The 24,016-nt window shown below is 45.3% G+C and overlaps 1 protein-coding gene across 1 annotated transcript in view; it reads left to right on the plus strand.

The window, feature by feature from the left end:
- PRICKLE1 (prickle planar cell polarity protein 1) overlaps positions 1-24,016 on the plus strand; it is a 117,608-nt gene that overhangs the window by 70,821 nt on the left and 22,771 nt on the right. The gene's annotated exons all lie outside the window — the stretch shown is intronic.

The following is a 24,016-nucleotide window of genomic DNA, read 5'->3' on the forward strand; positions in this document are numbered from 1 at the left end:
TGTGTGGTGACGTGTGTTCTGTAAGCATTCACGGGGTGTAGGTCTACTCCAGTGGAGGAGAAGGGAGCTGTCGAAGCAGAGGTGCAGTCTCTCGCATTCCCCCAAACATGGGTCGCCGGCCCTGGAGTGCTGCACGTTTCCTATGCTTCGCTTAGAAAGAGTGGAGCTTTCTCCCGCCCCCAGTGATCAACCGATGAGTTCATCTTCCTTCTCCCTTTGATCACGGCTTTGGCCGCTCCTGGTTTTGCTTACCACATTTCTTTCTGAGAAAGAATACACTTCAAAGCGTGTTTTTATTGTGAAACATATTAAAGCAAGATTGCCTGTTTTTAATGCTCCTTCCTGCGTCAGCAGTTCAGAATCTGCGCGTGCAGCTGCTCTGCAGTGCATTGGTTTGGCTTCGTTTGCGCTTTTCCCCTTTGCACAGGCAGCACTTGGTCGTCGGATGCCCTTGGCACTCTTAGAAATGTGGCTTCTGAACTTACACACGGGAACACTGAAGTTGTCCTTTTGGCTGTGTACCGTGTTGTACTGAATGTTGCCTTTTGTAGAACACGAATGTCCTGCATAATCCGAAGCTCACTGGTTCCAGAAGGCTCCTAATGCCCTTAAGCACTGCCTTGTAGTGAGCGGTGGGTGAGCAATCCCTCCAAAAATGGAGGTACGTGTTAAGACTGAGACCCTGGTCATCCTCTGGAGACCCGAGTTATTGTAGAGTGGGCCATCCAATGCCTGCCTGCGTCTCAGCCGTTCCTAAATGAGCCTGAACTGAGAGGACATAACCACAGAAGCTTCACTCGACCTCTGTTGACTGCTCAATGAAGCTGCCATGTTTGAAGGAGGTGCTTCCCCTCTGAATTACTGGCAGAGCCCATGTATCTGACAGCAGGGCTAAACTCTCGCTTCAGACATGCAAGGAAATGCCCATAAGTGCTGTCTGCCTCCGCTAAGAAGCCAGTGGGCCAGCGGTGCATTGGAAGGTCACGCTGTCCTCTGCTACAGCTAGTGACTCAACAACGGCAGAAAGAGCCAAGCCTCTGACCGTAATTAGCAATTCACCAAGGAGGGAGGCAAAGCGATCTTTGATTTTTAAAAGGTGAGTCCCACAGAGAGGGTCAGAAAACGATGTTGGAAGATTCAAAAAGCAGGTTTAGCCCTAGCTGGAGATGTTATAAAGTCACGACAGGTGGGCATTCTCAGAGAAGCATAACCACACATTGCATGCTGCCTTCTCTGATACAGCTGCACACAATGTGTGGATCTTACACGATACAGTAATGTACTGTGCAGGTATGGTTGTATTCTAGCCAAGCAGGCCAAACATGATGTCATCCTATCAATCCCAGGACAATGTTATTGGATGATGACCTCACCATATTAGCCTTTATGGCCCCAGCTGAAAGCCTCGTGCTGTGCTGCTATGGTGCAACACCAAGCTTCCATTCATGCGTGCCGTCCGAGCCGCTGGACTTCAGCAGCCAGGAATAACACGGCCCTCTCACTTTGTTCAAGTGGTATAAATGATATAAACAGTAATTAAAATAGTTCTGTAACTGGGCTCAGCAAAGTGTCAGACCCAAGTGCTAAGGATCCAGATGTTGAGCCTTGAGCCTGCAAGGGACCAACGAATGCTGGATAGTTGGAAAGCAGAAATAGCTGTGATTTAAGCTCTGGGGATGTGTTGGGGGAAAAAACAGTAGTTCTCATCTTTGGGGCCTATTGGCTTTGCCAGTGCCTTCTGAAGATGCTGTGCAGCATGACCAAAAGATGAAAAACCAAAAAAGGGTGTGATGCCACAGTGGCTGTATGCATTTTGCTTTATGCATAACATGGGTGCCATTTTTTTTCTTAGATGTACCAATTTGAGATGAATCGATTAAATAAAAAAAAGAATAAAAAAAAAGAAAGTAGCATGAAAGGCGGTTTGCTGCCTTATCTCCCATCCCAAGAAAAAGAGACCATGGGCGTGAAGGGCAATAGAGAAGCCACTGGGACGAAGCAATGGGGAGAGGACAAGGGAAGGAAAAAAGCAGTACATGAAAGAAATATGTGTGGTGGAGGGCAAATCATATGAGCCAGAAGCAACATGCTGCATGGGGGAACGAGGGAGTGGGCTATGAGAGAAGCACACAAGAGGGCTTGCAACGCAATGGACATGAAGCACTGGGACAGGGGAAGAACGCATGTACAGTGGACAAGCTGGGACAAGTAGAGTCTTCGAATAAGAAGCAAGCAAAGAGAGTGATGATAAAACCAACCAATAGTAATCAGTGAGTGGGCTGCAAGCCAACAACAAGTTTTTTGCAACTGGGCAGCTTGCTCTGTCTGGTAGACTCTACCTAAATGGTTGCCTAAATAAGAACACAACCATGCATTTGAAAAGCCAAAAGGTCCTTATTTAATGTGCTAATGCATGCAGTGTTATCAAGTCAGACCAAGACACGTGAGAGAGGAAGGAGGAGTGGACAGGGAAGGCTATAGCTGCAAAGTCCTTCCTGCAATTCATTGTAAGCACTGGTGTGGGGACAACAGGATACGCCTGAACAGCCATCTGCATTAGGTGAAAGGAATACTGCACTGGGCTGAGGCAAAATGTGACAAACTCTCAAGCTGAAAGAGAGTGGGTAAATGTAAATTAGCACTTGTATAGCGCACTACTCACCCGTTAGGGTCTCAAGGCGCTGTACTCATACCGCTATGGAACCCCTCCTGAGCACCCCCAGGGTGAAGCCAGGCATCCAAGCGCTGTTGGGGCCGTTGTGGAGATTAAGCAAGCTATTGCCCAGAGTTGCAGAGTGGGACTCATGAATTAGATTAGGCACCGAGGCGAGAATTATCTGGTCAAGGGGAATTGAGCCCAAGACCTGCCGAAGCGGGACTTGAACCCTGGTCTTGAGCCAGATCTCTGCTTCAGGGTCTGCCGCTCTAACCATTGAGCCACACTTCTCCACTGAAGGCAGCGGACAGTTAAGAGGTGAACCAAAACCCCACTCTTATGGATGTTGTTAGCAAAAGGTTGGTTACGGAGCTACACTGAAATCCAGATCTAAAAAGGGGCATGGATGGTGGGCAATTAACCTCGCAGGAGTCCCTAACTCTTGCCTCACATCCCTGAAAACCTTCCTGAACTCAGTGGCAAGACTAATTTCAAACCCAAAGGACAGTCCATATCTCACCGGTTCTTGCATCACTAACCTAGCTAGTACTTGAGAGACAGTTCATACTGAGAGCTGCACTTGCCTCACATTGTAACGCTCCTGCATAGCTAGCAACCAAGTTACAACTACTAGGAAAAGACTGAAATTAAAAGAACAAAGAAGTATTCCCTCTAGAGATCCCAGTAAATTAAAAAAGCACTCTGCCAAACAATCTCTGGAGGTGCACCATGAATCTAACAGCACTCCTCAAAAACTCAGAAGAATGCCTCCTTACACTTCCTACAACAGAGATATAAAAGAATTCCTATTAACAGCCACTGACTCAAGCAGGGACAAAAGCTAAGAAGAAAAACTCCCCTCTAAGGGGAAGTTGATATCAAACAATCTGACTTTCTTTCAAACTATCTTAAGTGTGAGCGTGTTTTTAATGTGTCCTTTTAATGCAATGTGTAAAAAGCTGTGATACATACAATGAAACAGCCCACGCTATGTAAAACCTCAAATGAACAAACACTGGAACTTGCGATTGTATTTTGGCTTGATGTCTCTTATATCCCTTCTAAGTGGTTTTCCATGCCCAAACTTCAAGCTTATGTTAGTCAGTGGGCTAAGGAACTCAAAATCCTTTGTGCTTCACCCAACGAGGGGACCAAATTATTTTTCATTTTTATGAGCTCATCGAAAATAGGACAACTCGGCAAACCTGCGTCGGATAAACCTCATTTCTGTTCTCTGAAAGAAACTTTCAGTGCCTACCACTTGTCTGAATATGGAACTTGGTTTATCTTGCTCTGACAAACTCATAGACCACAATAAAATGCTGATTGTATTTAAAAATTCCCTTTTTCAAGTAATTAGGGACATTTAAAAATGTTTGTGAAGGCTCACGTAGAACATCTACATGCTTCAACATAACATTTTTAGGGCAATCCACAATGATGTATATAAGATCTGTATGTAGAAGATGACTTTGTATGCACCACAAAATAATTACAAGAAAGATGACTGGCCTAGCCGTGGAACTCGGTTTTAGCATTATATGCCCGCAGGAATCCTGCCAGGATGGCAACCAATTTCATGTCCATACTTGTGCACCTTTATTTATCCAACAATAGCCTGATACATGGCAAACAATGGCTGCGCTCCCACCTCTGGATTATGTCTTTCTAGGGACCAGTCTAGCCAGTCTACAAGCCTGAAAAACCGCCAAGCTCTTCTTGTTCTCTGAATAACTGATAATCCACAATTTCCAATTGTGTGTCTGCAATTTACAGGGGAGAGCCTGTAGAATGGAAAGGGGAATCTTTTTCAGAGGTGGAAGCAAAAAAAAAAACGCAAGTTAGCTTCTTGGACCAAAAGCCAGCCTGGGGAGGCGTGGCTGGATCATGAAATTGTGAGGGATCTTGGTGAGCATGAGTTGATCAGAAGAACAGAGAGGGTAAATGGATGAAACGTTGTGAATGAAGAATACCATATTTTGCTACATTTGATCTACTGAAAGTTAGTTTTTGTGGAAGGTAGTTATTGTTTTGATCATATAAAGTAATCTTATGTTTCAATGAAGTCAGAATTCTGAGCTGAAATATTTGTCAACTGTGGTGCCATAGAAATTATATGGAATTATTTGAGAAAGGCCACTTGCACCTACCTTGCCAATCTGAGTAATGCCATACGAAAAATTACAAATATTGATACTAATATCCAAAAAGTCAGTCATGTCATAAATATGCAACTTTTCTGTTCCAATGTATCACCAGATTCGGTTGTTGAATGAAATAGATCTATTCTGTGTATTAAGTGCATATGGTTAATGCATAATTTCAAATTGCGCAAACTGTTTCATAATGCCCTGTGGCCTGCAGGTTGGCTGTCAAATGTTTGAGTTAATTCTCTGTTCTTGGTCACATTGTGATGACAGCGCCATTTCAGTAGCTTTTGTACTTACCTCCTCTTGCTCAGCTGCGCCATGTCCGTCTCAACACATTGTGTCGGGGCAAGAGTTCAGAAATGCTGCTTTACCTCTACAAGAGTATACCTCCTGCTTAATATTCATGTCAGGCACTGCCACGCCAACAGCATGACGCTTGACATCCACCGCCCTTCCTTGTGTGCTGCACCACTAATGAATGGAGCGCAGTCGGACGGCGCAGGTGCTTTGCAGTCTACATGTCTGATTTTTCACCCTCACAGCAGGAAAGCACTTAGTTAAAATTAATGGAAGTGGTCCTGACCTTCGAACCCAGCATGCAAATGAGAGAGGTGATTAGCATGCAGTGCATATTTGCTGGATTGGCCTCCATCGTGTAGTATAGTCTGTGCTGGCTGCTCCAATAACTAAATACTTCTGCTTGATTTAATTAAAACTCGCTATGTTTGTAGAAGATACAACCATTCAGATTCCTACAAGTTCATTTTACCCAAAAAATGACATCAGAACTTTTTGTGCTTAGGCACAAATACATTGGTTTAAAAAAAAAAAAAATAACACTATACACACGTATATCTCAGAGAGCAAGTCTAAGTAACGGATGTGCAGGTAGTTACATGAAGATGAAACTATGGGCCCTGTTTAAAACTGATTTGTATCCGCATGAATACAAATGGCAAACTCCTCTGCCATTTTGTTTGTCTATGTGTGTGCATTTGTGTCAGAAACCTGGTGGGAGTTGCCATTCAATTCCCTTTTTTTTGGCTCTTACCAAGGATGCAGTGTTGGTTTGCATGGAAGTTGGTTTGACCAGCATTGAAACATAACCAGTTCATGGATAGCAGAAGAGGTGTTTCCAGTCAGGCAATGCTCCATCTAGCACAGTCTCCCAATCCCTATTGATTCTTGCATATGACCAGAAAAAGGGCAGAAGGGGAGCAGCATTGCCAGCTTGCGAGAATACAAGGACTGCAGGCCCATCTAGTTTACCAAGTTTCATGTTGGCAGTAACAGCTTAACGTTGACTACCTGGCCAGCTCTTACTCTGCTTGTACGTCACAGCTAAATAGATATTCGTGGCATTTAAGGACGCCCATGCTCGTATAAACTTCTCTTAACTCTGTACCCTATATATAGTTGGCTCGATCTTAAGAGTTCTGCCAGGTGCCAGCAGATTGCACTGACCAGCAGTGCTAACTATATTCAAAAACCCAACGCCCCCCTCCCCATCCTCAAACACAGCCCCTTGTGTTCATCCCACCAACAGCCATCTTGCATTCCTTTCACTAGATGGGTATTTTGACACTTGTTCGCAGATGTTAAATCCGGGGCTTTATATACAGTAGAAAGTTTATCGCAAGATCCGCTTCGCGTCCACAGCATTAACTCATCCATCCTAAATGGCTGAATTTGCGCTACGTTGAGACTTGTTCGGTGCAGGTGGGAGAAGCCCGAGTGAAAAGGCGGCGGCAGCAGGTGTGGAGTGTTGTAAAGGGCCAGCTGAACAGTCCTAAAGCCTTTGAGCAGTTCTGCTGGATTGATGATGAGACGGAGATTGTGAGGTTAATGTTTAAAGAGAACGTCCCTTTGTGGCTCTTAGCATATTGCTCTCGGTGTGTCAGCTCACCTGTATAAGCAGCCTGCGATCGGACTAGCAGGGCCTCGGTCTGCTTTTATCATTGCATACCGCCCCATTACCTTGAAAGTGCACTGAAACTTACCTGTCGTCAACTCTGGGATGATGACGGAACACAGGTGGGCGTTTTAGCACTAGAATAGCATGAGCACCTACTAGACATGGGCACCCTTGACTTGCTTAGATGTTAACTTTACTTTAACTTACTTTTCTTCAATTTTAGATTTTGCAGTGTGTGAAAATTGTGCTTGCCAGTTCAAGTATCAGTCGGAATTTTAAGGCATTGTGAAAGGCATATGGCATCAAATCCCTCTTACTGTAGTCTGTATGCATGTATACAATACTCAGAACTCAACAAAGTTGATTGTTGACTTTTACACAACTGAGGAACCACACATCTGCTGCCCAGGGCAGAATAGTGTATTTCCTGGTCAAATATAGGTGCTTTTGCATTGCGTTGCTAATTCGCTTCTTGGAGCTATGTGGCCGGATAAACATCCTCACACATCAAAGGGGGGGCCTATGTACAACCTGCAGTTCAGGTGCAAAACCTAAGGGGGCTGCATAGCCTTTCATCCTTCCAAAGAGTTACTGGGGTTGTCAAGCCTAACATGGGGTTCCTTGCCACCTGTGTACTCTGGGACAACCATTAGCTTTTTGTAACACATTTTCGGGCCAATAATTGAGTAACAGGTGACTCTAGTTTTCATAAGGCTACAGATGTATTGTTTGTTTTACGTGGGTAAAGTCATTTGCTGGTAAGAACACCGCATTTGACAAAGGTTCGGTTGTTTGATGCAGACTTGTGTTTTATTATTTTTATAAACTGGAGCAGAAGTTCTCTTTGTAGTGTTGGTGAGCATCTGCTTAAAAAAAGCTTTGTGTGCGGTGATTGACGGGAATGCCCACTCAGTAAATTCCTGTTCCAAAGACCAAGGGTATTTTGTAAAATGAAGATGCTCTCTCTTACTATAGACGACTATAGCAAAATCATGTCACATTTATAATCGTAAATACAGCTGTCAAAGAAAGATGTGACAATGTTTGTTTAGTGTTTTAAAACGTAAGGGAAATAGCTGTTGGGGGGGAGGGGGGTGTACGAAATCTTACAAATTACATTTTTTGGACAACGACCATCCCAATGTTCTTTTCTTTAAACGGAAAGTAATTGTAGAGCCTTAGCGAGCTTTATCAAGCCTTAGGTATGTTTTGATAGTAACATTGATGATGTGTAGAGTCATTGCGCTAGTGTTCGTTTCCATATGTTCTTATTGCAAGGAAGGTATAGGTTTATTTAACTACTTTTGACCGGTTTTCCCCTTAGCAGTTATCTATGGCACAACAAAACTCCTTAAAGGGCATGTTAACCTTGGATCTCTGCCCCTTTGACCACCACCGTATGTGACCCATGCATTTACCTCCCACATGTCGCTTTCCAGCCAGTGTGCAGCACTATGTGAAATATAAAATATGTCCACATTCACTCAACAGTATTTTCTCTAGACCCCCACACAATTATGCATGGCGCAGATGTTTCGCTTGACCCAAACAGGTTTTTTTTCATATCGGCTGTAAACAGTGACTTTAGTGTACGTTCCTGTGATCCATGTGCTGAAGATGTATGTACAGAAACCTAAGACTTGGAAAAAGTGTGGAAGGATCTTAGCCAAAACTCACAGCTTTACCTGCCATGTAAACAGACCTAGCAAAATGCAAGAGCTCTTTCTGGCATCCAAAGCGGCAAAAAGAAGGCCGCTTGTAATAAGATGTCTTGTGCTTCTCCGCCAGGAAGTGGACTGTCTTTGCGGCACCAGGTGACTGTAAAATATGAGAAGCCAATGGTCGCGTTGCCATTGATCTTGCTGCATGCCTGGGCTTCAGCTGGTCTTCTGGTTATGATGTACCTATATAAAAGAAACACGTCTTGGAGGGTTTCACTTGATCATCGCTACGGTGTCCAACTGGCTTGCAAGCAACCTGGCAGGGAATTTAGCAGAATTTCGAAGTTAAATGTGTTTGTATAACGCTTTGGCTCCACTTGCAAATCATAACAACGTTTTTATGTCTGGTCATTTCCTCACTGGTTTGATGAGTAAACGTTGGGACATGATACTACAGGTTATTCTGGATCCACAGGAAATAACCTTGATCAGTTGACAAGGTGAAAATGAGTTGACATTTCTGTACAACTCCCCCAGCCATGATCTACAGTAGACACCTGTGCTGTGAAGAGCCTAACATTATTCACTCTTGTGTCACTGCACTCTAGCTGCATGTCTCTCAGCTTTGCCTACGCTCTACATTTGCAGAGGATCTGTGTCTAATAAACTTGCTGGGCAAAAAAGAACCACATTGACTTCATCATAGCTATATACTGTAACTGGGACGAAAATGTATGTGTCCAGTCAAAGTGCTTCCTTCTGGGATGAGGACACCAGACGGATGCACAGAAGTTGGAAAAGATTCATATGAAAATTGTTTTATAGGAGACAAATCGGAAAGCATTATGACTGTAAGTTCTGGGAAATAGTTATGGTGTTTGGAAATTGTGTGTTGTGCACAGAGATTGTAGTACTAAGGTCTGAAAGCTGAAAGTTTGTTTCCTTAAGAGCCAACCCATGTTAAGAAACATTGCTGAGACCCATTTTTCCCACACAGTGTTGCCCCCTTTGAATGTTTCTTTGATATAAACTTCCCAGTCCTTGAGGTGCACACTAAGGGCATGTCCTCAGGACTACAGCAGCCTTGAGAATGAGTTGGGAAGGTTGGCGCCATTAGGATTTGCTTTAAAGCCTCTAGAATAGCTTTTGCAGTTTGGAAGATAACATGAAGGCAAATTGAAACACTGTGTTGATGAAGCTCTCTCAATTGGACAGAAAACTCTAGGCACTAAGTTGTAATCTTGAAAGAGTGGTTGTCCTGGAGAACTTCAGACACATTGATCAGGAAAGCCATTTTTGTTCATAAGAAGTGATCACCATGAACTTTGAAGTCCTACAAATGCTTTTTAATTTTTTTAAAATAACAAGGTTTATATAAGAGATTTCACAGCATTGAAAGGTAGGGAATTCACACGCTGTGGAATGGAGAAACCCAACATGAATTTCATAGAGTAGCGATTGAAATGCCTACGTTTTTTAATTAATCATAATTAAAGTGTAACCAACATAGAATATAGCTCCGTAGCCGCTGCCAAGGGCTTTACCGGTTGCTAAAGTCCCTGAACCAGAGATATACGCCAAAGCCGCAGGGGAGCACCTCAAACGAGGGACAGGGCCTTTAACAACTAGTTTAGCCTGAGGCAGATCTGGCTATAAGTCTATTAGAACATTCCACCCACAGAGGAACCCTCATTGGAATGTTGGAGCAGAAGGCTTATACCAGCCATTATAAGCTCGGAGCTACTCCATTTTATTCAATGAAGCTCTCAAAATTCCTATGTTCTAATTAATATTCTTATTGAACAATGGTTGGATATCTGAAATTCACCTTTAATATTTAATGCATCATTTATTGTGTTGGATGTTCACCATGTCATCAGGTATACAAGAACCACACATATACTGTTGCAAAATATGGTATTGCAAACGTAAAGGGACAGTGGAGAGGATACAAGGGTCTGTGTGGCTATGTCAGTAGTTCTCATCAGATGCTACCTACTTGTCCACTGTCAAGCCACTGCACTCACCACACTTCACTATTTCTCCACAGCAGCCATCTGTGTCTTCCCCATAGGCACCCCATATATTTCTTTCTTGCTTGTGGGGTAACCTGAAGGTAACAGTGACTTGACTTATTCAGGGATGTGCAAGATGTTCTGGGCTTAGAAAGTAGGCCATGGTGATGTGGCCAGAGTTTCTATTGGTAGGGTGAATCTAAAAGTTTTATTTTTAATATGGATAGAGAAGAATTATTTAACTACTCATTAAAATAGTCTTGGTGGAGAGGTTTCCTTGGGTACAGAGACCTTTCTTTGTGGTCTGAGCAGTGGCGGGCAGCAGCTTTAGGAGGGAGTGGGTGGGCGGGAAACACACACACTCTATTCTTTCACACACACACACATCCATTAACAACACTCATAACATTCAAACATGCACACACGCACCAAACATTCATTTTAAAAGATCACACACACACACGCTTACCTTCAGACTCAGAGGTCCCAGGAGGGTTGGGACTACTGCCTTCAAAGGCAGCAGTCCCAGCCTCGTCACAGAGTGGGATGGGTCAGTGAGACTGCTGACCCCACCCCTCTCTGTGACGAAGTGTCACTGATTGACACTTGACCTGGGCGCTTCAGGGCTTGAACCTGAAGCACCCAGGTCGAAGTCAATGGGTGACGCTTTCCTCGTCGCCCAGGAGAGGGCCTTGCAGCACTTTGCTGAGCCGAGGAGGCCACGCCCATGGGAGCTGTGGCCTCCTCAGCCCAGCAAAGTTCAGCTCAGGCAGCCAGGAGTCTGCCCAAATCACGCATGTCTGCTCCTGGCTGCCTGACTTGAACATGAAGAGTGCCTGTCAGGCTGACCTTTGTTCAGCCTGACAGACACTCTTCATGAGGGGCAAAAGTTGGGGGGGGGGGGGGGGGCTGGCCCCTCTGCCCTAAAGGACGGGCCACGCCTGGGTCTGAGGATCTTTATATGCGTAGGATGTGGCTCAAACAAAGCCCCATGGTGGGTAAAATGTAGTGGGCTACCTTGCCATGATTTTCTCGACCACAGACCACCATGTTTTGAATTGTCAGCAAACACATGATTTGATTTAATAAAATGGGTCACTGTAGTCGACTAAACCAGGCATCCTGTAGACATCCCAAATATAATCTTGAGTTTTGGGTGTTTTTATCCTTTGTCATCGCTTTACAGTTCTAGCACTATGTGGAAATGTGAGACTGCTTCTATGGATACCTGACACGCCTGTAACCTTTGGTCAAGTGGACTTCAAACTTAACATGTACACAGCTTTTATTCAACATGTATCACTGTATAATACATGTCAGCAATGTCACCACACTCACACAATTGGTTTTAGGCAACTAAATACATTAAAACAGGGGAAAGTTGTCCATGTGAACCTTAGTAGTGAATGAATAAAGAAAGGAAGTGACCCCAGTGTGTGAGCAAAGGCTGAGTTTTAGACCATGCAGAGCATGCATGGTGTCATTACAGACCAGGTGGTCTGGGCCTTCTTTAAGTGTTTTTACTTGTAAGTCAAAGGTTACCAGCATCTGGTCAATGAGGAACGCAATTAGACATCTTTAAACCCAGTTAGGGCTGTCAAATGGGAAGTAAAGCAAATGTCTGCTGTTCCTCTGCATAGCATGACCTGGGCAGGGACAGCAGGCCCAAGCACTGCTGCTCAGAAGGGAACGGTGCTTGCCCACGCCCTGATTTCCAAAGATATTATTCTGTTGTTCAAATCTGACACGGCGCCACAACAAGCAGACTTCTGCCAAGCCCATCAAATGATTCTTTGTGAAGAGATTCCTTGCTAGGTACCCTTTCATAGTTCAACAGCAATAACACAATTACAGTACGGTAGACACTAGCGACGAGGGTAGGGAACAACTGCCAAGTTCCGTATTGTGATGATCTGGACCAGTGATGCCAAAATCCCTGAATAGCAACTGTTAAAGGTGTGTTTTTTTTTTTTTTTTTTTTGTATACAATTACGTCCTGATAGGGCATTGATTCCTCTTAGCAGCAGTGTGTACTTTGGACAGTGTTGTGCAACGCGTTTCGGGTCAACATCTCCCACCTTGTTGCACTGAAATGTTTGTTTCCCACCACATACTTCTTCCCTTGGAAAATCTCCTGATGTTCATGCAACCTACGCACAGTAGTTCTTGTTGAAATGTCCAGGAGCACCGACTAAATGCAAATAGCTGCTTCTGTGATTTGGAAAGGTCACTCCATTTTATTTATTTTTTCGTCATTTTACAGCTGACTCTGCTTAAATGTTTAAGCCTCAGACCTACCCAGGTGCTACAGATGGTACCTTTTATCATGTCCACTATCTCGCCAGCCTTTTAGGAAAAAGCTAATATTTAGCAGAGATTAGGGTTGGAAGGAGCCCTTGCAATGATTGACTGTTGCTATTGGGGAGGCTAGAAGGAGGCTCGAAATTCAATGACCACAAAGACTGGCAGAGTTTGCTTTCTCATTGTAGGAAGCCATTGCCAGATAACAAATAACACACTGAGGCATTTCTGGGGTAACCCTGTGTGCCCTAAAAAGGTCTTGCATGTAAGCATTAGTGTCCATGTGCACGACATCATGATGTGCGTTCCCTTTGCATCATAGTAATCATCACTGCATTTATACAATGTGGTCCTGAGGTGATAGCACCTCATCCTCTGTGAGAATGTGGTCTTGAGGCGATAGTACCTCGTCCTTCGTGGGAACATGGTCCTTAGGCAATAGTACTTTGTCCTCTGTGGGAACATGGTCCTGAGGAGACAGTACCTCGCCCTCTGTGGGAACGTGGTCCTGAGGCGATAGTACCTCGCCCTCTGTGGGAACGTAGTCTTGAGGCAATAGTACCCTGCCCTCTGTGGAAACATAGTCTTGAGGTGATAGTACCTCACACTCTGTGGGAACATGGCCTTGAGGCAATAGTATCTTGCCATCTGTGAAAACATGGTGTTCAGACGATGGTACCTCACCCTCTGTGGGAATATGGTCTTGAAGCAATAGTACCTCACACTCTGTGGAAACATGGTCTTGAGGTGATAGTACCTAGCCCTCTGTGGGAACGTGGTCCTGAAGTGATAGTACCTCGCCCTCTTTTGGATGAAGAAGCATGCATCTGTGGTTAAGAAGGCTGTTGTTTAGTGTATCCTGTTTGTAATTGTGTGGTGCACGTAGAGTACTGCAGGGGCAGTCCGCTTACATTGTCGAGGGAGTGTAGAAGCATAGCCCAACAACTCCTGTAATGGGAATCATGCAGTGAGGCGGTGCACTTGTGATCATCCATTAGCAATGAGGCCGGTGATGCATGTGCTTGGCATTGAGAGGTAGACTCTGTGTATCGGTCTGTGTAAAGTGGTGTACGTGAGGATGAGAGGTGTGGTTCAGTCCTTGTTTATTTGTGGGATAAGGGCAGCTAAGCCAAGGAGGATCATAGGAGGTAGTCCACTACATCACATACCCTGCCGGGGTCTACCTTAGTGTTTGCAGCATTGGACAAAAACTTAAGCAACGAATGCAGAAATAACTATGGGGCCTAGCGGACAGTTGTGGCCCAATAATACATTATCCAGAACAAATGTGATAAAGCACAGTCATATATCTAATACTACAGCACAAAGGTCAAATTCCATATTGTTACCACAATAACGGGCATGAGAAAACAAAGCTAGTAACCACAAGACATAATCACTGTGAATTTACCTTGATGCAAGGTTTTAATCCATGTGTTCTGGTTAAACACGCCCTTACATGTGATAAAAGTGCATGATATAAACCACAGATGCAGATCTGTATTGAATAATGTGCTATTTATTACCATCATTATGGGAAGGGTGAGTCATTGCCCCTCCCCACTTAACAATAGTAATAAATGGTATATTCTTCATGCAATTATGCATATACTATATATGTCTTTCATTATGTGCATGTATGTAAGCCTAATATGGCTTACATCCTTCCTTCTCTATAGAAGACTGCAACTATTGCTCCACCCACAACCTTGATCTGTAATATGATGCTTGCAACGTCCTCCAGTAGACTATTACATCACAGTAAACCAGTTACCAAGTGTTGCGCATAGACGCACTTTCGAAATATAGATGTGCACATCTGAAGCATATATTTGTTTTTCGATGTGCTGTGTGGTGCAGCTCTTTTTCCCCGATGTCTGTCCGTTAGATACCAAGTACCGTGTGATCAACCTCGTTTCATGTTTCATGATGGTTCTGCCCAGGGCGAAAAAGCCAATTTGAATTACTATTATTAAAAAGCGATTATCTTGCTGTCTGTTCATTTATTGTTGCAAAGGTGAGACCTGTCTCTATGACAGGACGGGTAACGTGCGCAGAACGTGCTCAGTGACTCGTTCACTTGTCAAGCACAGAAAGCGTGCTCCCCCCTGCCATTATGTGTATCCTCTACCCGCCATCCCCCGCCCCTTCTCGCCTGGGATCGCTCTCCCACAGAAAAGAGATTATGAAATTAGTTCCAGAGTGGAGGATCACTTTGTTCCTTATGAAAAGTGATTGACTGGCCAGCACTTAGAGCTCCCCTTCAGAGGATTTCACTATACCACAGGGTTGTAATGTAGCCTGACGTGATGAGCTGTGGAGACAAAAGGAAACCATATCTAGAGGTACCACCCCCAGTAAAGCTGGTTCTCCAAATGATCGACATTCCCCATTGACCCAAGCTCGTGAATGTGCACCGTTTGGCAGCTGAATCCAGAAACCCTTTAAAAATACTTTATGATCCCTAACAACAGCGCCTACAGTGTAGGGTCCAAAGAGTGGTGCATGGTTAGGTGGCCCCCCACCCAGAAGAACTGGTTGTACATCAATGTGAAACCTACTGCGATGGTGAACCGCCCTGGTCAAGCAGGGCTTGAAATCCCCAAAATAAAGTGACCATCTGAAATAGTTTTCTTTTACAGCAGTGTTTGGTTCCATCTGGTACAGAAATAGATCTTATATCCCCCTCAGTATGTTCCAGAAAAGGGCCTTGCTGTGGCGGAGGGGGGCTGGTGGATACCCTGCTACTTACTGTAGAACCTGAGCTCCAGTCTTAGGCAAATTCCCTCGGCCACCTGTTCCTCAGTGCCCTAATGCGCTTAAATCAACAGGAAAAATCCCAGTTACAAGAGTTGTATTTAAAAGACCTGGGTTAAGTCTCCCTCCTTATTGACCAAAATGTAGGACTTTAGCTGTCCCGTTGGTGAGCATACAGACAACACAACTGTAGTTTCAGGAAGCTTGGCTGCCCTGGGCGCCTACAGCCATCAGACTGCATAGGAGCGAAGGAGGCTTGCAAGTGGTGGAAAGGACCAATGATTCTTCGGATCCCTCTCTATGAAGGTGCACAAGACGCCCAGAGATGACACATAATCCCACGTCGGCACCATCCAAAGCAAGGGTTTTGAGGTAGACTTCTGGGATGTTGTCACCTTCTTTCATTTCTTGGCAGTGTCTTCTTTTTCCCAGGAGAATATATGAAAGTATTATGGTACTTGCACTTCTGCAGCACACAATGATGTGGCCGTTTAGTCTTGTGCGCTGTGTATAATACGCTTTACCACGCAACCCTGGCTATCGGAAGTGGGGGTGCTGGTGCTTTATGGCTCTTGGATACCTGCTTGCTGGAGTCTGGACTGCATTTCTAGGTTCATGATTGAGGGTGGGTTAAGTTGGATGCTGGAAGCTTGTTTACTCACCCCTGCCACGTGTAGGTTCACATAGGACTCTACACAGTGCTCTGGAAATCAGGGGCCAGCTGCAAGTCATGTTCCCTGAAATTCCTGGTTTGTAGAGACCACTTCTTCGTTGCTGCCCTTAGATCTGTAGTCACATAGCTCCAAGGCGTGTGCGCCAGTACTGACTCCACTAAGGCACGAAGAGTCGGACTACAAGCTAGTGCTACTTGTACGAAATAAAGTCACAAGAGCGCCTTCGTGCATCCGAGGAAGACACACTGAGGCTGCTATGCATTGTTCTGCAATATTTGTAGTTCTAGAAGGGCATGGCATTGATTGGGTTAAAGCACTTGCTGAATATATGTCTGCCAACCACAAGCCTCCGCTTTGGAGCCTTGTTCGGTTATTCTTTGGCCTGGGTTTGGTGCGGTTGCTAGTTAGGCCTTTGAGAAACTGTGACTGCAGTGTTAGCGCCACAGTGTGTAATGAATGGGTTACAGCGCCTCGCATGCCGCCTCATCAGAGCAGAAACATTCCTCCCACTAAATAACACTGCACCTTCTTCGCCTCCGACACCCTCGTCAGTCGGTGGAAGTGTGCGGTGTAAACAATAAGTGCCCTTGCCACGTGACGTCCCCACCCTCCCTCGAGCAGGGGAAGCACCCACGCCTGCGTGGTCGCCATCCTTCAGTTACCTAGCCGGCGCCACAAACCGAGCTGGTGTTCGGCATCACAAAACACGTGCTTTACTACACAATATGGCGTTATTTCACCGGCTGCTTAAGGTTGAGTCTGCCCGGTCAGAATTCGAACCTATGACCGTAGGTTACACGGGGATCTCAGCTGCAGGCACGCAGCCTTCCCAGCTAACTCGGCACAAACTCCATTGGATATCGTTGGTAAGAACAGTAGGCGCGTTTGGATGCCTCCATTTCTCTCAGCCATTGGGACTCTGACCCACTGGAACTCGGGGCCTTGGGGGCGCTCTGGCCTTACTGGGGAACTGTAATTGTATTTATATAGCGTTTACTATCCCTGACGAGGCGTTGAAGCGCTTTTCGGCGAGTAGTGATGCCACCGAGAAGGCGAGGGGGATGTTGGGGTGCCCCTTGCTTCCCCAAATGCCTTTGGAGAACTCTCAGCTGCTCCCTGGTGACCCGTGTGGTAGATTTACCAATAGGCAGATGCGTTTACAGGGCTGGGAAACCTCAGCGTGTGTGAGGAAACCGCTTTCCTGACATGAGAGTAAGCGCCTCTGAAACACAACTTCAATACCCGAGAGGTCTGTTTGCATCTGGGCTCCCGGGGTTTTCCTGGTCGAACACCCTCTGCCCTGGCCCTAACAGCGGGACGTCACACTTTGAACAAAGGACATTCAGGCACAATGGAGCACCCCGGGATCAGAGGGGAGACACAGCAGCCCCCTCGGTAATCCACACTGCGGCCAGGAAGCGGTCTGGAAGGATGCCGCTTAATACACAACCCTCCGGGTCACCCTGCACCACGCGCTGGTTCTCACTGCGACATCTGCATTTACAAAGTCCACAAAACCAATAACACATGCACTATTTACCTCTTTTTTTTTTTTTAACAACATTGAGCAACGAAAAGCTTTGGATATTTCTCAAATGGGAGTCTGCACGTGGGAGTGCGGGATTTGCACAGCCCAGGGGGAGGGGATGAAAACATGTCAGCCTACGCCCTACGGGATGGAGTCTTCCGTGATAGAGGCCTGGGGCATCCAATGAATCTGAGCGGAGGGAGGCAGATTGCTTCCATCTGTTCAGACACTGGTGTGCCCGCCCATCCCTCGCACAGCTTCAGAGGCGGCACCATTGTTAGGAGTTTTGAGTGGCCACTCTTGCCCTGATGTCTGTTGGCGCTAAGATCACTGTAAGCAACTGGGACCTAAAAGAAACTAAAAACGAAATGTTTTCAGTTAATTGTGAGAACATACGTAGAATGAGCCGTCCCTAAGCTATGCAGGTAAGTCAGCGCCCAGGAAATGCCTTTGGTCCAATTCTCCAAGTGGCACTTGCAGCAGCAGAAAATCATGTTTGTTTTGAAAAATAATCCAACGCATCCTGCATACTGTTCTACAAAGCCACTGGACTAGTTCACACGTGATATATAAAAAAAAAAAGGGCTACTGGCAACGCGAGTACGCCTAGTTTCATGTGGTAATGGGTGCATATAGTAGCAAGCCTTGTAAGGTGGGGGGATACGCTACTGGGCTTAGCCAAGGGGTGGTGCACAGTCTCAAGCCCATGGTTGAAGAGAGAGAGTGGTTGAAAGGGGTACCCCCAAAGCCCATTCTAAGTATATTGTAATTAATCTAGATGTTTGACAGTTCTACTTTCAACTCAGACCTAAGCAAGCACTGGCGAAGCCAATAGTTTAGCTTGCATTTTGAGTCCTGATTACAACATTTATAAAGCCTGCTGCAGTGAAAAGAAACAGAAAGCGATTATAGTCTTTATCTGTGAAATTGAGAATTTTTAATATGTGACGATTTAGTGTGCTTGTGAGATGTAAAATAGTCCCTTCTGCATTTCCTGTAAGCACCCTAGAGGAGGTGGGCTGATATGCCACACACACAAGCTCACAGAGCAATACTGCTCAGGCCGCAGAAGGGAGTCCAATCTGTGTACATTAAAAGACACTTTTAAACTCGGTAACGATAGGTAAAGTGCATCTGCCTTGTCTAGCCACACCTAACAGGGCATTACACCAACTTTCACAGAAAAGCGACCTGTTCCGCCCCTGGGGCGGGAGTGGAGTTAAAATTATGTGATTGGGTGAGATAACCAATGTCTCTCCCTAGGGCACTAAGGACCTCCTGGGGCTGGACTGCCTTGTGAGTGTGGGATGGCCAATGCAACAACATTAACAAAATAAAAAAAACTCAAGATTTTTTGTCAGGAAATCTGCCTTTAGTGTTCAATTTCGATGCACCGGGTGTTAATCCTGTTAGTAGCGACCGGCAATACCGTGTATCTGGGACAAGTGTAAATACAAGTATCATAGGTCTGGCTGGAAGCCCTCCTGCACGAATTGGTCACTGTTTTATGCTTTGGAGCCGCCTGCTCCCGCTGAACTACCGGCGTCACCCGGCTATCCCTTTAAACGCACGTGCTTGGGACTTTTCACCTCACGGTTTATTTTACTACATTTATTTGTAGCGATGGTTTTACGCATACAAGGGAGGGGCGTAAGGTCTTTTGTTATTGACTTGTTGACTGTGGATGTAATCTGCATTCTAATCCCGGCTTCCCCACTTGTCACGAGTGTGTGAATCTGGGCAAATGACGGGCTTCCTGCACCTCAGCTTCCGTGGTCTCATAGCCGTAATCGGCGTTGAACATCGCCGAGGTGACGCAGTCAGGTGCATACCACCCAACATTACCATGCTAAAGTGCGAAAGAGGGCAGAGTGCAAGCTGGTTTAAGAAAACTGGGTTCTCAGCTGAACAAAAAATGAAAAGCATCCCACAAGTCCACCGAGGGCTGTTGCACCCCCGAAGGTGCGCGTGGTTTGTCCCAGGCCCCTGCTGAGCAGCAGTCTCCAGGCTGTCTCACCTGACGGGCACAGAGGTGAGCGCGAGGAGGAGCCAGGCCTCGAGGACTTGTCTAGGCCTGCTCTCACCCTTAACCATGGGATGCCGTCGGTGCTGACCCGTCCGGGCACCCTGGGGATAAATCCTGTATTCTTCCAAAAGCCAGTGTGAAGTGCCCGCGAAAGGCGCCCTCACTTTCCCCAGACAGTGAGGCTCACCTGATGCACTGCTAAGCCCTTTGCAAGTAATGGCATTAAGCCATGAATGACTTCGAGTCACCGAGGGAGGCAGACTGGCCTAGAGCGAAAAGGCCTCTAAGTCCTTGACCAGGCAGACCTGGTCACGTGTCAGGCGCAGGCTGACGCACGTCAGACTCTGCCCGCGAGCTTCCACCTGCAGAACAGTTCTGAATAAAAAATAAATTCATTGAAAATGCCACTGAAGTGCGCGACTATCGATGAGCCTATCGTGGAGGTCTTCAGACAGGGTCTTTAACAGTGTCGCCCCAAAAGAGGGTGGTTAAGGGTCGGTATCTAAGTCCAGCAGACATTATGTTTCTCATCAGTTATGTGACCCGCTTAGGAAACTAGGCCTTATCCCCCGGAAAGGGAGACCAGCCCAGTCCTAATGGGATGCAAGCGCGCGTTCGGCCCAGAGATACAAAGTGCATGAGTTATCTTCGGTCGTGGCTTCCCCTGGGAAGTCCTAGTGTATCTGGGATAGGAAAAGGGAAACCTGACCTAGGTGTTCACAGCTAAACTCACAGTACAGGGGAGGAAACTGCAGGCCGCCCTTTCAGACCCAACAAAAGCCCCACTCTTAGTCGAGAGGAAAGGCTACACCTTTTAAAGCTGCCTAGGAAGTCAGAGCGACAAAAATGTCACTGTTGCCTCCCATTTTGAAAGTTTATTGTCACGGATGGAATCCACTCTGGCGGCTAGCCAAGCAGGCCTAAATGAGAATTGCGGTAAATAGCGCACACTGCTCAACGTGGGACGCAATACGGCTCCGCAGCGCCTCTCACCGCCCCAATAAATACCGACTAAAACGGCGTACCTTCGTCGCCAGCTACGTGTGACTGGGACAAGCAAGCAGAGCATAGTTTCTTTAGCAAACTGTTTACCTTGGGCAACTATTTGCAGCAGCGTGTTTGTAAATTCATGATTAGAATGGGAGCCATTGTTTGGTGCGTAGGACCACCTGACGCGCATTGGAGAATTGCCCTAGCGCCAGCCTGAGACTCAAATAAGCATATTTTAAAGGACATTCAATAAGAAAAAATATATATGTGTGTGTGTGTGTGTGTGTATATATAATATATATATACGTATGCATACATACTAACGTGCAGAGGGTAATGTGCCATTTTCATGCCTAACTTGTGTTTCTAGGGGTATTTAATCAAGACCAGGAGCTGGGGTGGGGGAGGTTAAATTTCTGCAATAAGGTTAACATTTCATTGATGAGGCCTTGTGTTTATTAGCAGGACTGTTTTGTGTGTAAACTAATAGCAACATAATCTGTAAGGAGGTAAACAGTGTAATGTTTAGTTCACTCTGATGGGTATTAAACTGGAACTGGTCCTTTGCATTGTACTAGTAAATGTGGGTAATTTGCTCTAAATAGAGTGCTGCTGGGCCACATTTATTTGTTGTGTTCATCTACCAGACAGGGCAAGCTGTCTTGCAGGAAAGAAAAATCTATTGCTAGATTACTAACAGCTTATAACAGGCTTTTAGTACCCATTGCTTATCACTGGTTGGCTTTGTCAGTCTCATTTGCTTCTTATTTGATAGGTTTCGTTGTGCACTTTGCGTTTGTGCCTCATCTGAAGCCTGTCCACAACTAACCATTTGATTTGGCTGACGTGTGTCCTTTCACTGCTCCCCTTTAGGGAACTGGTGGTACAGGTATCACTAAATGTAACCATTCTTTGTGAGCTTGACATAGGCACGTATGTGGCAAGCACCATTGTGATCAATACAGCACAATAGCTTTCCACAGTTAGTTGCATTGTGCCTTTGACTGTACATATTGGCTGTGTGGTGAGGAAAAGTAGTTCCTTACTGCACACGCACCCACCACACATCTGTCGGCAGCAGAAGCAACTTCTTCTTAGCTAGCATGGTCCTAACGCTGGAGGCATGCAGTCCCATTAGCTAAACTAACCAAGCCCTCTCCTCTGTAGACAGCTGTACCCTGGTACCCTGGTCACTCTCCGTTGAGTTCTTCACACAGGTAAAGGCAGATCTTTGGTTTCCCAATGTTTGGTATTCCAAAGTTTCTCAAACTGCTGAATGGATTTGCACCCAAAAACTATCCAAGAAACTGTGCTGGATGAGGCCTTCTTTACTCAAAGCGTTGTGTAATTCCCTCCAACTGTTTCTAGTGCTTTTCAGAAAATATTCAGCCTTTTACCTATTTACTGAACAACCTAGCATTAAAGGTCATTTAGGTTATTATGCAAAAGAAAAATCTTTAAAATTGGCCAGCTATAGGCACCACCTCCACCATACACCCTCGTCCTCAAACATGCTTCTTTCCTCGGGAATTTAGCTTTGGGGGCAGCATGGTTTCACTGATTACCATGAATGGGCAATTTCAAAAGTTTTTAGATTTTAAACAAGCTACTGTTGTTTTCCCAGTTTGACAGTGCAGTAAAATAAAGTGTGTAAGTGTTTTTCTAAATTAAGAAGCAACATAACCTGCAAAAAAGTTTCACTGTCTAAACTGCTTTTTATAAAGGGGTAACTACGAAAACAGTCTGAAAACAATTACCAAGATAGCACAAGGTCACAAGAGAAATCTCTACAGAGGAGCAAGGCTTTGAAACTCCATAGCTGGAAGAGACAACTGTGTCACAGGGTTACTTCTAGGTGCTCGTGCTTCTGAGGTCCACAGCCCAGAACTGACTGTTCCTCATTAGTACATTTACTACCATCTCAGAAGTTAGTCATGCTAAAGTCATGAATAAGACACAACTACTCACAGAAAAAAAGCTTTCTTTGGGTCCGGCCAGTTGGATGTAATGCCTCACTACGTCCCATGTCCAGCAGGCTTCCGGTGACACTGTAGGGGACACGTGAGCCATAGCCAAGCATCCAAGCTACATGCCCTTCCTCCGCTGCAGACTGCAAGGGAAGTCCACGCTGCTCCGAACCACAAAGCTACCTTGCCTGTAAATATCTTTATCCAGTCTCTTCATTTATTTAAGACTACAGAATGGTGTAAAATAACCTTCTCTAGCTACTCTGGTGCACACATTGATTTACATTATAACATTGTATTGCTCATTTAGAGAGGGTTAGGGGTGTAAATAGTCATCATAAAGAGATTACCACATATTTAAAACTGATTTTGCAGATCACAAATTGGTTTTACCGCAGTACAAATAAAGGCCACTTGGCTGCAACATAACATTCACCCTTGGGTCTCTTGGTGCCAAAATATCAAAGGTTTGTTATTTAACTCGGTGGTACTCGATAACACCTTCAGAAGGATGAAAAGGACCTCCCCAATTTATCAGCCAATTCTAGGCGAGCCAGTCAAGACCAGTAGGGATTCAAACCTGTTACCATGAGGTCAACCACAGATGCCTAGACATGCACTAGTCCAGCAGCCACCACATAGGTAACCTTTTTCAATGTCAATAGTTGGATCATAATACTAAAGGAATAACGATTCCTAATAACATATCTGCAAACATACAGACCTCTATTTCTTTGCTGGAGCAATAGCACGCGTGTGGTCTAATGTGCTTACAAAACTCATACAGATGACATGTTACATCATTTGGAGTATTTGTTACGTTTAAAGAATATTAGAGTACTCCTGCACCCAAAGGTTTCTTGACGCTAAGTAAAGCAACACTCTAAAACCTGGCACCCTTCGTTTTCTGTAACAATTCGCCAACCCAGGACTAGTAAATAATGTACCCACTGGAATACCGTGTTAACAGTACCCCACTCTATAAGGGGTGGGCTGGCAGTTTTTTTTCTAATTTGAGACTACGTTACTTCGCCAGTGAAAACGTGACCCAGTGCCTTCACAACAAATGTGATCTGCGTGTTTCTAATCAAGAACAGTGGCGCATGATTTCTTCTGGTTTTAGTGTCATCATCAGTACATAGCATTTTTTTATCCGGGTGACCGAATCCACCTCTAAATGTCTATTCCCTTGAATTCCCAGAAGCATTGGGTACTGACTCTCGCAAGCTTCCTGCCTGTTCTGAAGACTGGTCAGATTGGGGCGGCTCACGTGTGACCGAAAGCCAAGGCACATACATCTTTTACAAGTCCAGTTTGAGATCAGGTGTGGAGAATGCACTTTACATATCCCTCTTGTACGTCTCTCACATGTGTAT

The sequence above is a fragment of the Pleurodeles waltl genome, chromosome 4_1 (genome assembly GCF_031143425.1).
Source record: "Pleurodeles waltl isolate 20211129_DDA chromosome 4_1, aPleWal1.hap1.20221129, whole genome shotgun sequence".
NCBI lineage: Eukaryota > Metazoa > Chordata > Amphibia > Caudata > Salamandridae > Pleurodeles > Pleurodeles waltl.